Below are 12,141 nucleotides of genomic sequence, written 5' to 3'. Positions count from 1 at the left end.
AACTAAGTATATTCACTAATTTATTTTTGTTGATATAGGCATCCCAGATTGATAAGACGTATGACTAAGGGTGATAATTTTGGTAAGAATAGAAAAGCGTGCGAGGAGAAAAGAAGAATTACTTATGGCAACATTGATTAAATAATATACATCTTCTTCTATCAATCATGAACGTTATCATTCCCGCCTTTATTATTCAATATTAATATAATATGAGATGGTGATAGTCGATAGAGAACTGAATAAAATCCCCAAAATGACGTCGCCTTCTGTCTGGATTTATGAAAATGGAGGCCCAGGAATTTGGAAAATACTTACCGGATGAGAAACAGATGGTTTGTCGGATTTGTCGATATAAATGTGCCTTTAGTCCCCGGTCTAGAATTACACGCCACTCATTATACTCATCTCATATCAAGAGAATGGATATTCATCTAAAAAATCAAGTTAATAATCAATACATCAAGTCAAACATTAACTCTGATCTCACAAAGATGCTTATTGCATGTAATATAACCTTATCCTTTGCTAATCATCTACGATCAAAAAATTTATGGAGAAATACAAGGGTAAACATATCCCTTCCCGAGGAACCATCATTAAATTAATGGAGGATGTTGGTACTGATGTCATATATAGAAATACATATAAAAATGTTTTGAGTCATCCACACCAAATGATGATCAAGTTATCAGTAAAAAGTATTTACGAATATCGAAATGGAACTCTGAATTTTGTACTATCTCACAGTAAGTATTCAATTTTTTTTTTAAATCTAACCAGAAAATATGATTCTATTTTAGCTAAACATATCAAGAATTATGATACACAACTCAGTAAAGGGCAAAAACAACTACTTAAATGGTCACAACAACGGGGGTAGTAGCTTTGGATGGTTTGCAACTAGTTTGTCTGAGACTACTTACTTCGCTTTAAGACTTGGGTATGATAATTAGGTTTTCCAATATTACATAGTCAATAAATATTACTTTTTTATCAGTAAAGGCTTAGCTATGGTTGATGGGCTCCAAGAAATGGTGTTCAGAAAACTCATAAAAGGCAAAAACAACTGTTTAAATGGTCACAACAACGAGGGTAGTTACATTGGGTGTTGCATTATAATTAACAATTGTGTATATCCATCATGATAATAGTATGTTGTTATATAAGCATACCTATATAACGGGGAAAAATCTTTTTTGATGCTCTTAATAGGGAGTAATATCGCCGGACATTACTACATAATTAGCTTTTGCTCTAAATCTTTACGATGAATTTATTTATAAAATTTATTTATTAGTATATTTATTGTCTAATTTTATGATTTTGACATATACTTTATTATTAATAATTAGTTAGATCTCATCGGTAGAGATATATCTATCCTGTGCACAATTGTATATAGCAACTTCCACATGAAAAAAAGAGGGGTGCTTATCTTTTTGATTAAACTCCACGTCTCGCTTGTGTATTGCAACCTAAAGTTATGACATATTTAACTGAATTCCGATGTTAAAACAAGAAAAAATTATCTGGATCAATCTATTATTTCAATATTCTGTATTTATATTTTATTATTATTAATAGTTATATGATTTTAATTGTTCAATTTTGTATATTTAACTTAAATGTTTAATGGTTTATTTTTTAGTATGTAGATTATATTTAATTAAAGCCTTCTTTTTTAAACTTTGAGCTTCAAATATATTTCAAATACTCTACTTTGTCGTTTCATTAGCTATTATTCTGAGAATAAGGTTCATAATGAATTACAATTTCACGGAGTGTGACGTTTTCAAATCTACTGTGACGGATAAAAAACGTCGAAGTCAATTATACGTAGTATATCTTCATTAAACATTTTGCTAATAAATACATTCATTATACCCTCAAAAATCATAATAAAGCAGGCAGATGATAATCACATCAGTATTTTAAACAATGATACCATATGTCTTTTTTCCCCCTCCTCCTTGCACGCGTTTTTCTCTACAATATTATCAACTATACGTATGACGTATAACGTATGAGAGAAATAAATTCAATCGATGTATACAGGAGGAGGGAGAAAATTTCGATAATTTTCTATCCAAGATTAATACCCTTGTGAATACATGTTCTTATGAAGGTATGAGGGACGAGTTTATCAAAGATAAAATTGTACTTGGAACCAATTGCGACAAGGTGAGATCAATGCTCTTAAGGGATGGTGGTCTTACACTAGAAAAGACTGTGCATGAATGCAGAGCGGAAGAATGTTCAGGGAAATGGGCTCTTGAGACTAAAGATGAGTCAAAGGTGCAGGTTCAGGCGATTGGAACCCGAAGATTTAAGAAAGACAAAAGAGTTCAAACTTTTTACCAATGAATATGGTTTCCGTCATCTTACAAGCAGTCCTTTACATTCATCAGGAAATGGAAAAGCAGAAAGAGCAGTCCAAACTGTTAAGAGACTGTTATCAGGCAGCAATGACCCTTATTTAGTTCTATTAAATTATAAACCTACTACTCTCTCCAGCTGAGTTAATGATGGGAAGAAGGTTAAACACAAAAGTTCCTGTGGTTACATGCCAGTTATCTCCAATAGTAATACCTAGCCAGGCTCTTCATCAGTTGGAGGAAAATAAAAAGACAACCTAATAGTTTGTTGTAAAAGATATAGGGAAGATCAAAGAATGAAACATACACATCACACGTACGAAGAAACCAAAATTAAAGAGTGTCAAACTTTTGCGTCCAAACAGGAACTTACTTGTTCAAGCCTACACAGGTTATGGGGCATTTTTGGCCCATCTGAGTAAATGAAAAAATACAAGTGCAATATTTATATGGAAGAACCACAAAGCGCAGACCACCTTATTAACAGATGTCCATCGCACTTATATGATAGATACCAAACCATTCAAGACGAGGATTCTTAAATTTATTAAATGTAGAAAAATGAAACAAATTATTGTTAATAACTATACAATTAAGTAGGACTTAAGATCAATTTCTGCTGTATTAGCACATATGTATGGTTTTGTAATGTATGCATATCTGTACTTTTTATAATGTATGTATATACTTTGGTAAACAGCAATAAATTCTTAACTAAGTATTTTGGAAAATGAAAAATGTGTTTGCTATGATTAGAAAATATATAAAAACCGGTTATCTTTTTGGTAAATCATAATTTAAGGTATGTTTATTTTAATTGTAAGATATTCATATATTCAATGTATAAAAAATTATGGGTTCCAGATATTTTATTACGGTAGGTGGTAAAAATTTTAGGAAAAAATGGCAAGGGAAAAAAGTCTAGGGAAAAATGACAGTGGAAAAAATAGCAGGAAAAAAGAAAGGAAAAGTGACTAAGTGGAAAAAAATAGCAAGGTTCTTTTAAACCGACATAATAACTATCACTAATATAATATATATTAAGATATTATAATAATAAACAAACAAGACAGCGGTTGTGATTATCCAAGGAGTACTCCTTAGATTATCTCATAATTATCTGTTATCCATTATAATTTCATTAGACAAGTTGGATTATTCATCTTAAACAAGACTCATGGATTGACAGACAATCATTGGCATATTATTATCTAGTATAAGTAATTTTCACTTCGTGGGATCCAGTTTGCGTCAGAAGAAGAGCTGGTTGGCTGTAGCGTTAAAAACCTGAGAAAATTTGGGGAGTCAGTCTAAGTTTCGATCGTTGGAGAGCGCGAAGAAAACTGTAAAGCTAAGTACAGTTGGAGTAATCTGAAATTGCAATAGAACGATGGTCTTCGTCTCTTCATAAACCTTCTTTCTTATTCAAAGAGAATGAAATAGGTTACATTAATTAGTTACTCAAAAAATTCGAATCCTCGAAGTTGTATATCTTGGTTTATTAGTTCATACTTCGAATGGATATCAAGCCAACTTATTAGAGCTACAACTAGTGACTTATAGGCTCTTTCAAGGAATTTTTATATGTATTCTTCTAGTATGATATAATGGCATTTGAATATTTAACTACGTTTTTAATAATGGGCTTCAGTTATAATTATGAAAGAATATCCATATACTGGGTCGTACATTGAAATCTGAACACTACAAATTAAATAATTAATTAATGTTGAGTGATTTAAAATTAATTAATATTTCGATATATTTAAACATTTACAATTAGTTACAAAAAAATTAATAAATGAATTGACCTTTTCTAGCTTACTTAGAAGTCGAAAAAGTGACACTTGAATGTGGTTGACGAATTTCCATTCGTACACTCCATTCAGTTTGGCGCTTACGCCGTCAGTAATTGCAAAAAGTCTGAGAGGAAGAAGGGCTTTGTAAAAAAGAAGAAACAGCCCAGGCCAATCCCCCAAGTTCATGAGGGTACATGCAGTGCCGTATGTCAGGAAGATTTTTCGGTCCGCTTTACAAGGGTGAACGGTTGATTTTCAGTGGTGAACGGGGGATATTTAAACAGGGCAAATGCTACAGCATAGATTAAATCTTGCAAGAATATCGTCCAATGGACTGTCTGACCATTATTTTCTTCAGGCAAACATTGAGAAAAATAAAATGAAAAGGAAAAACTCTAGACGGAGAGTCAATGCCGACCTATTCATAAAGGAAAGAGTATAATGGAGTATAAAATGCATGGTGCAAGAATGAGAGAAAATTTTTGAACTATACAATTAAGTTAAACAATTTAAACTTCCTTAAATATTTTTAAAATAATAACGGATGAAGATAATGAACGAGATTATAATATACCATGAAACGGTTACATCGACAGAAAATAAATTATGTTCACAAGTCTTGATGTTCTTAACTCGCATGTATACGTGGTGATGTGTTTGAAAAAAATGAAAAAAAAAATGCATGTGTTCTTTATCATGATTAGAAGAAGAAGTTTTTCCTCTCTTTCCTTGATGCAAAGGTGTCAATCGAACTGTCCATGTCTTCATGCAGCACCTTGTCCACCATCACCCTGTCCATGTTCAAGAGGGTGAGGGAGGAGAGCCTCTCCTGGTCCATGGTGGTACTCATATGGTTCTTGAGCCTTCTGAGACAGGAGAATGACCGCTCCCCCTCACAACTGCTGATGGGCATTGAGGCCAGGATAACGATCACCTTGTATAGCCCCGCCATCAGGCGGAACACTCCCGAGCTTATTACCTCCGCAGCAATTTGTGACGAAACAATGTCTTTTGTGTCAATATCTGCCTAGAAAAACATAAATTTTAAACATATAATGCAAAATGAAACATTATAATATTAACTTTGAATTGCTGGAAGATTGCATGGTCTGACTGGAGCTGCTCGAGTTCAAGTCTGTAGTGCTTGGCGACACGCTCAATGACACAGGTCTCCACTTCACTGTCATTGACGATTGCAATGAGATCCATTGTGATGTTTGTATCGTCGGTGGCAAATCTGCTCTCAAGCTCTAATACAATCTTATTGATTGCAACATCGAAATGTGTTTCACGGAAGTAGGATTCAGTTGTTCCTTTTCAATTTGTTCTCCTTGGAATCTTCGCCTCCTTGAATTCCAAATCAATTGAGTCCTCCTGGTCAAATACTGATTTCATCTCAGACGACTTCAACTCAGCAAGTTTCCAGATTGATTCAAAGATTTTCTCATTCTTAAGATCTTCAAGAGTCCTAATCACTAGGTTGACGTGTTTCCGGGCCTTTGTTAGGTCAACCTTTCTGCCTTGAAGTTCATCTGACAAGCTAGATGTGTGTCTGAGGAGTGGCTTCAACAGTTCAATGCCGAAAACAAATTCGTGACTAAAGATGCTGTTGAGCAGAGAAGTTGCTGTTGAACTCGACAATGTATCTTTATCTTTTCTCATTATTATGAGGGTACAGCATCGTAGCGGAGACTCCAGCAGGTAGCAGACTGGTTCTTCAGGGGCATCACTTTGGCATGCTCCTCATCTTTACTTGTTATCTTCACCGACTTGTAGATTGCTGACCTCTTTGGTGACCCTTCAATGAAGTTGTATAAAATTTGTACTGTCCCCATTGTATTTCTCAACAGGGTTATATCTGAGAGAAGATCCTTGACTACAATATTGAGGACATGGGCGTAGCAGTGGATGTAGACACATAGTGGGGCTGCTTCCTTCCACCTGGCGGCAAGACCCTTCTTGATGCCGGATATGTTGGAGGCACCGTCCGCAGCCAGGGAGACAGTGCGGGCGGGGTTAAGGCCGAGATCCTTGACAGCCTCGTGAAGCTTCTCAAACAAATATTTGCCGTCAGTCTGGGTAACTTTTACAAACTTGAGGAAGCTCTCTTTCTTGATGCCTTCACTCGTCAGATATCCCAGTGAAAGACTGAACTGCTCCTGTTTGACATATCTGATGTCTCATCAACAATCACAGAGAACCAGTAGTAATCATCGCCGGCACAAGTCTTGACATCTTCAATTATATTTTCCGTCACTTTGGATGCTATAATCTCTATCAGCTCAATTTGGATGTCAGGTGAAGTCCATTTGGCAAAACCTGCCCCAGCTGAACCAAATTTTTTGACTTCGGCCTCCAGTTTATCTTTGAGAATATGATTGTCGTGTGAACGCAGGGACAAAAGCTCCAAGAAGTTTCCTCGATTGTTTTCATTAGATTCCGTCAACTTTTCTCTTGTTTCGGAATCGCCCCTAAAAGTTAATCCTTGCTTTGCGAGGAACCCAACAGTTTGGAAAAGATACCTCAAATAAGCTCGCCACTTCACGACTTCCTCAGCATGTTGAGACTGAACATGGCCGAGAACCGAGGTATTCTTTCTCTTTGATGTGAGGAAATTGATCCACTTTTCCATCGACAGTTGGTGTTTTTTGTTGTTAGAATGAACTTTCAACGAGGAACTGTTTTTCCATATTTTGAACTCAAATTTCCCAAGGTTGGAAATGGAAAATTTGGAACAGGCGAAACACTTGGCTGACTTTTCAACCTCGTCATATTCTAGCCACGGAAACTTACGGAACCAATCATATTGAAAGTCTCTGGAGTATTTGTCATCTATCTGAGGACTGTATGTTTGTAACTTGGGCTGTGGAGGATGATCTCTCTCGACTTTAGGCACAGTTTCCCGCTCAGTCTCCACTCTGGTTCTGGTATGGATGTCCTTCCGCTTTGGCTCCCGCCCGGTAAGTATCGGGTGACCCAGCTGGCTCGTGAAGACGACAGGGTACTCTGGGCCTCCGTTCACAAACTCCATCTCCTCAGTCTTGCTCTTCTCACCTCCCTGGACATTGTCGCTAGTCTCAGAGTCCTCTGCAGAGGGAATATTATTGTTGTTGACTACAGAGAGCTGCTCGGGAGAGAAGATTGGTCCGATATTGAGATTAGGAAGTCTTATTCCATGAGAAATCCGTCCGCTGGAGTAATTTGATGAGTCGCCATTATTTTCTGTGTCTGCAGTAACTTTCTCTTCAGCAGAAACGGACTTTTCAGATCTTGGTTCTGGCAGTAAGGCCTCAACTGGAGCAGGGGCATCGGGACAGGAGGAGGCAGTGACTGAGGATGAGGATGTAAGTTTCCTTAACAGTAAAGTTCAATGTTTTCTGCTTCTTATGATCAATTTTCACTTGATACTTGCAGCTGGGGTCATTCTTATGGAGTTGAACTTTGTGATCATTAAAGTTGTCCTTCTGTAATTCCTTCTGACAGATAGAACAAATCACCAACTCTCTGTTAAAATACGTTTTCTGCTTCCCATGATACATTTCTGATAATTAATAAATTACTGCAACAATCCACTCTAAAAAGTACATACCTATTATTTATGTCTCTTTTAAGCAGTAATAATTTAATTTATCTTGTATTCAATGAAACAAATTCTCACGCTCTTAAATATTTCAAGAGTACTCAATAAGAAAAATCTTGTGTGCGTCTATCTTTTTTTTTTTTTTGGCTATAAAGTACTTTACATTTGCAACCAGTAACGTTAAACGTAATATCTAACTCAAATATTCACTCAATGTGAAGTACTTTAAATTCATACGAAAAATGTTGTGTGCGTCTTTGTTTTTTATTTTTGGCTGTAAAGTACTCTTGAAATAATTGCAGTAATTTATTAATTATCAGAAATGTATCACGGGTAGCGGAAACGCGTTTTATATTCAAAGGTTCAATCATTTATATTTATAAAATGACAGGCAATATTTGAAAGAGATATTATGGTAAATTACAGGATTTGAATTCAAATTTCTGCAATGAATGAGATACCTGAGAGTGTTAACTGTAGTTTAAAACCTCCGTTTAATTTGGCCCCAATATTGTCTTAGAGATATAATTTATTAATTTACTCATTCTATAAATGTGCCGGTGAATTTTGGCTACTTTAAGTATAATTTGTGGTGCCTCCAAAGGATTAATCAGAATCATTTTTTCATTTAAATGAACTATAATTTGTTGGAAAATGTATTCCATGTTCAATTTTGAGAAAAATTATCTAGCTTCCTTTTGGGTGTACGTGCTACAAATATGTAATTTTATTATAATGACTCAGTACTATTATGAGTTGGTCATAAGGTACATATATATCATAGATTTTAATAATTAATTATGACTTAATTCATCTATATTTACTTACCTATATGTAAGGGTGATAATTTTGGTAAGAATAGAAAAGCGTGCGAGGTGAAAAGAAGAATTACTTATGGCATCATTGATTAAATAATATACATCTTCTTCTATCAATCATGAACGTTATCATTCCCGCCTTTATTATTCAATATTAATATAATATGAGATGGTGATAGTCGATAGAGAACTGAATAAAATGCCTAAAATAACGTCGCCTTCTGTCTGGATTTATGAAAATGGAGGCCCAAGAATTTGGAAAATACTTACCGGATGAGAAACAGATGGTTTGTCGGATTTGTCGATATAAATGTGCCTTTAGTCCCCTGTCTAGAAATACACGCCACTCATTATCCTCATCTCATAACAAGAGTATGGATATTCATCTATAAAATCAATTTGACGATGAATACATCAAGTCAGACATTAACTCTGATCTCACAAAGATGCTTATTGCATGTAATATAACCTTATCCATTGCTAATCATCTACGTTCAAAAAATTTATGGAGAAATACAAGGGTAAACATATCCCTTCCCGAGGAACCATCATTAAATTAATGGAGGATGTTGATACTGATGTCATATATAGAAATACATATAAAAATGTTTTGAGTCATCCACACCAAATGATGATCAAGTTATCAGTAAAAAGTATTTACGAATATCGAAATGGAACTCTGAATTTTGTACTATCTCACAGTAAGTATTCAATTTTTTTTTAAATATAACCATAAAATATGATTCTATTTTAGCTAAACATATCAAGAATTATGATACACAACTCAGTAAAGGGCAAAAACAACTGCTTAAATGGTCACAACAACGGGGGTAGTAGCTTTGGATGGTTTGCAACTAGTTTGTCTGAGACTACTTACTTCGCTTTAAGACTTGGGTATGATAATTAGGTTTTCCAATATTACATAGTCAATAAATATTCCTTTTTTATCACTAAAGGCTTAGCTATGGTTGATGGGCTCCAAGAAATGGTGTTCAGAAAACTCATAAAAGGCAAAAACAACTGTTTAAATGGTCACAACAACGAGGGTAGTTACATTGGGTGTTGCATTATAATTAACAATTGTGTATATCCATCATGATAATAGTATGTTGTTATATAAGCATACTTAAATAATGGTGGAAAATCTTTTTTTGATGCTCTTAATAGGGAGTAATATCGCCGGACATTACTACATAATTAGCTTTTGCTCTAAATCTTTACGATGAATTTATTTATAAAATTTATTTATTGTCTAATTTTATGATTTTGACATTTACTTTATTATTAATAATTAGTTAGATCTCATCGGTAGAGATATATCTATCCTGTGCACAATTGTATATAGCAACTTCCACATGAAAAAGAGGGGTGATTATCTTTTTGATTAAACTCCACGTCTCGCTTGTGTATTGCAACCTAAAGTTATGACATATTTAACTGAATTCCGATGTTAAAACAAGAAAAAATTATCTGGATCAATCTATTATTTCAATATTCTGTATTTATATTTTTTTATTATTAATAGTTATATGATTTTAATTGTTTAATTTTGTATATTTAACTTAAATGTTTAATGGTTTATTTTTTAGTATGTAGATTATATTTAATTAAAGCCTTCTTTTTTAAACTTTGAGCTTCAAATATATTTCAAATACTCTACTTTGTCGTTTCATTAGCTATTATTCTGAGAATAAGGTTCATAATGAATTACAATTTCACGGAGTGTGACGTTTTCAAATCTACTGTGACGGATAAAAAACGTCGAAGTCAATTATACGTAGTATATCTTCATTAAACATTTTGCTAATAAATACATTCATTATACCCTCAAAAATCATAATAAAGCAGGCAGATGATAATCACATCAGTATTTTAAACAATGATACCATATGTCTTTTTTCCCCCCTCCTCCTTGCACGCGTTTTTCTCTACAATATTATCAACTATACCTATATGATTGGTGGACGGTTGAGTAAGGTTTTTTTTTTTTTTGGTCCGCTGAAGCGGACAAAGTGCAATACTGACGTACGGCCCTGGGTACATGCAAGAGATCTTGGGGTTTCACACTAGAATGTACAGAGAGCTATCAAAAAAGTTCGTGGAAATACCCTTGTGAGTGTGGTGAGCCAACTTTTGATACCAGCAATGAAAGAAATCCATCTTTTCCATTGCAAAACTCTTTTAAATGAGTCTTTTGAGTTCATATGAACTCTTTTTTTAACACTTTTGCCCTTCTCCTACAGGCCTGATGCCAACACTTTTTGGGTGTATGTCGAAGGGAAGGCCTACAGTATCTGTCATCCAAACAGTGAGGCCCTCAAAAAGTCATTGTCAGCCAGCACTAATACGCTATGACAGAGGACTACATCTGCAGCGGGTGCCAGACTTTCCACGGTCACCTGGAAGCCATCATTGACACTAAGGACGGCTACATTAATTATTAAGAGAGCTCAGATACATATCTATTTATAGTATTAATTTAGTTGAAACTATAGTATTGATTTAGTTGAATTATAGTATTAATTTAGTTGAAATTATAGTATTAATTTATAATAAATTATATCTTGTTTAAGTTTAAAATTCAGTGTTCAGATTTAAGGGGACTACTAGGTATTAATTCATTTCAATTCATATTAAGAATCCGGCTCCAACTTCATTAACTTCAGAAACAAATATTAATGTAAATTCCCTTGTCAATATTTAATTTTTTCAATTAATTTGTTTATTGAATAAATGTAAATACATATTTAATGACGACAGAAATGGGTCTAAAAAAATTATTCGACACTCATGTAATTTAGTTAATTGCGGTATGTATAGTTGGGGCAAACTCAATGGGAAGGTTTCAGGCTCTCGAAAATTACAAGTGCTTTATATATCTCTATATATTATGCTAATGCTTGTTTGTCAATCCATGAGACTTGTCCAATATGAATAATACATCATGTCTAAAGATAATATAATAGATAACAGAGAATTAATTGATTAGTAATTCTTCCATTCGAACTGTTGTCGTGATAGTTTATTTTTCTTTTATTTTTATATATATTATTTTGGTGATTGGTCATGGTGTTACCTCGCTAACACAAAAAATACCCTATGTATTTTGTTGTCAGCTGTCGATTCCCTCTTCTCCCTTGATATGACATGGTAATTGTAATATATTCTTATGGTTCTTTATTATGGGACTTCTTCCCTCGTCCCTGTTCTATTCTTGACTCACATATTGTTATGTCTTGTCTTTTTTATACTTTTAGATCATGTTTTAAATAGATAGTAATGTACCTTTTGTTTTACATGTTAATATATTTTAATAGTTATGTCCATGTACATCCTTTTTAAGTGTAATCCCTTATAGAATATATTTTTAGTGTATGATTGTACCCCAAATCAAAAGGTCTTCTTATTGGCTTTACTCCGGTCCGTTACTTCCGTCTGTTGGTGGGGTTCGTAGAACAGTACAAGTGGCGACGAAGATGGTGAAACTACTACCGAAGCTCACACTTGTGGAGCTGAGATGCGAATGTTCCAGATTGGAACTTGGAAGTGAGGACGAATTGAGTGGT

General features: G+C 34.3%; 1 long non-coding RNA gene across 3 annotated transcripts in view; it reads left to right on the top strand.

The window, feature by feature from the left end:
• LOC121127203 (uncharacterized) overlaps positions 1–1,715 on the top strand; it is a 29,451-nt gene extending 27,736 nt beyond the window's left edge. For 2 of the 3 annotated variants that reach the window (XR_005867638.2, XR_011782792.1), the window contains 3 exons: positions 39–749; positions 804–943; positions 1,001–1,715. This is a non-coding gene — a long non-coding RNA (uncharacterized lncRNA). The remainder of the gene's footprint in view (positions 1–38; positions 750–803; positions 944–1,000) is intronic. The other variant, XR_011782793.1, reaches the window with a different exon arrangement.
• Positions 1,716–12,141: the final 10,426 nt, after the last annotated feature.

Source organism: Lepeophtheirus salmonis, chromosome 12, assembly GCF_016086655.4.
Source record: "Lepeophtheirus salmonis chromosome 12, UVic_Lsal_1.4, whole genome shotgun sequence".
Lineage (NCBI taxonomy): Eukaryota > Metazoa > Arthropoda > Copepoda > Siphonostomatoida > Caligidae > Lepeophtheirus > Lepeophtheirus salmonis.
The sequence above is the reverse complement of the archived record's forward strand: the minus strand, read 5'-3'. Positions and strand labels throughout refer to the sequence as shown.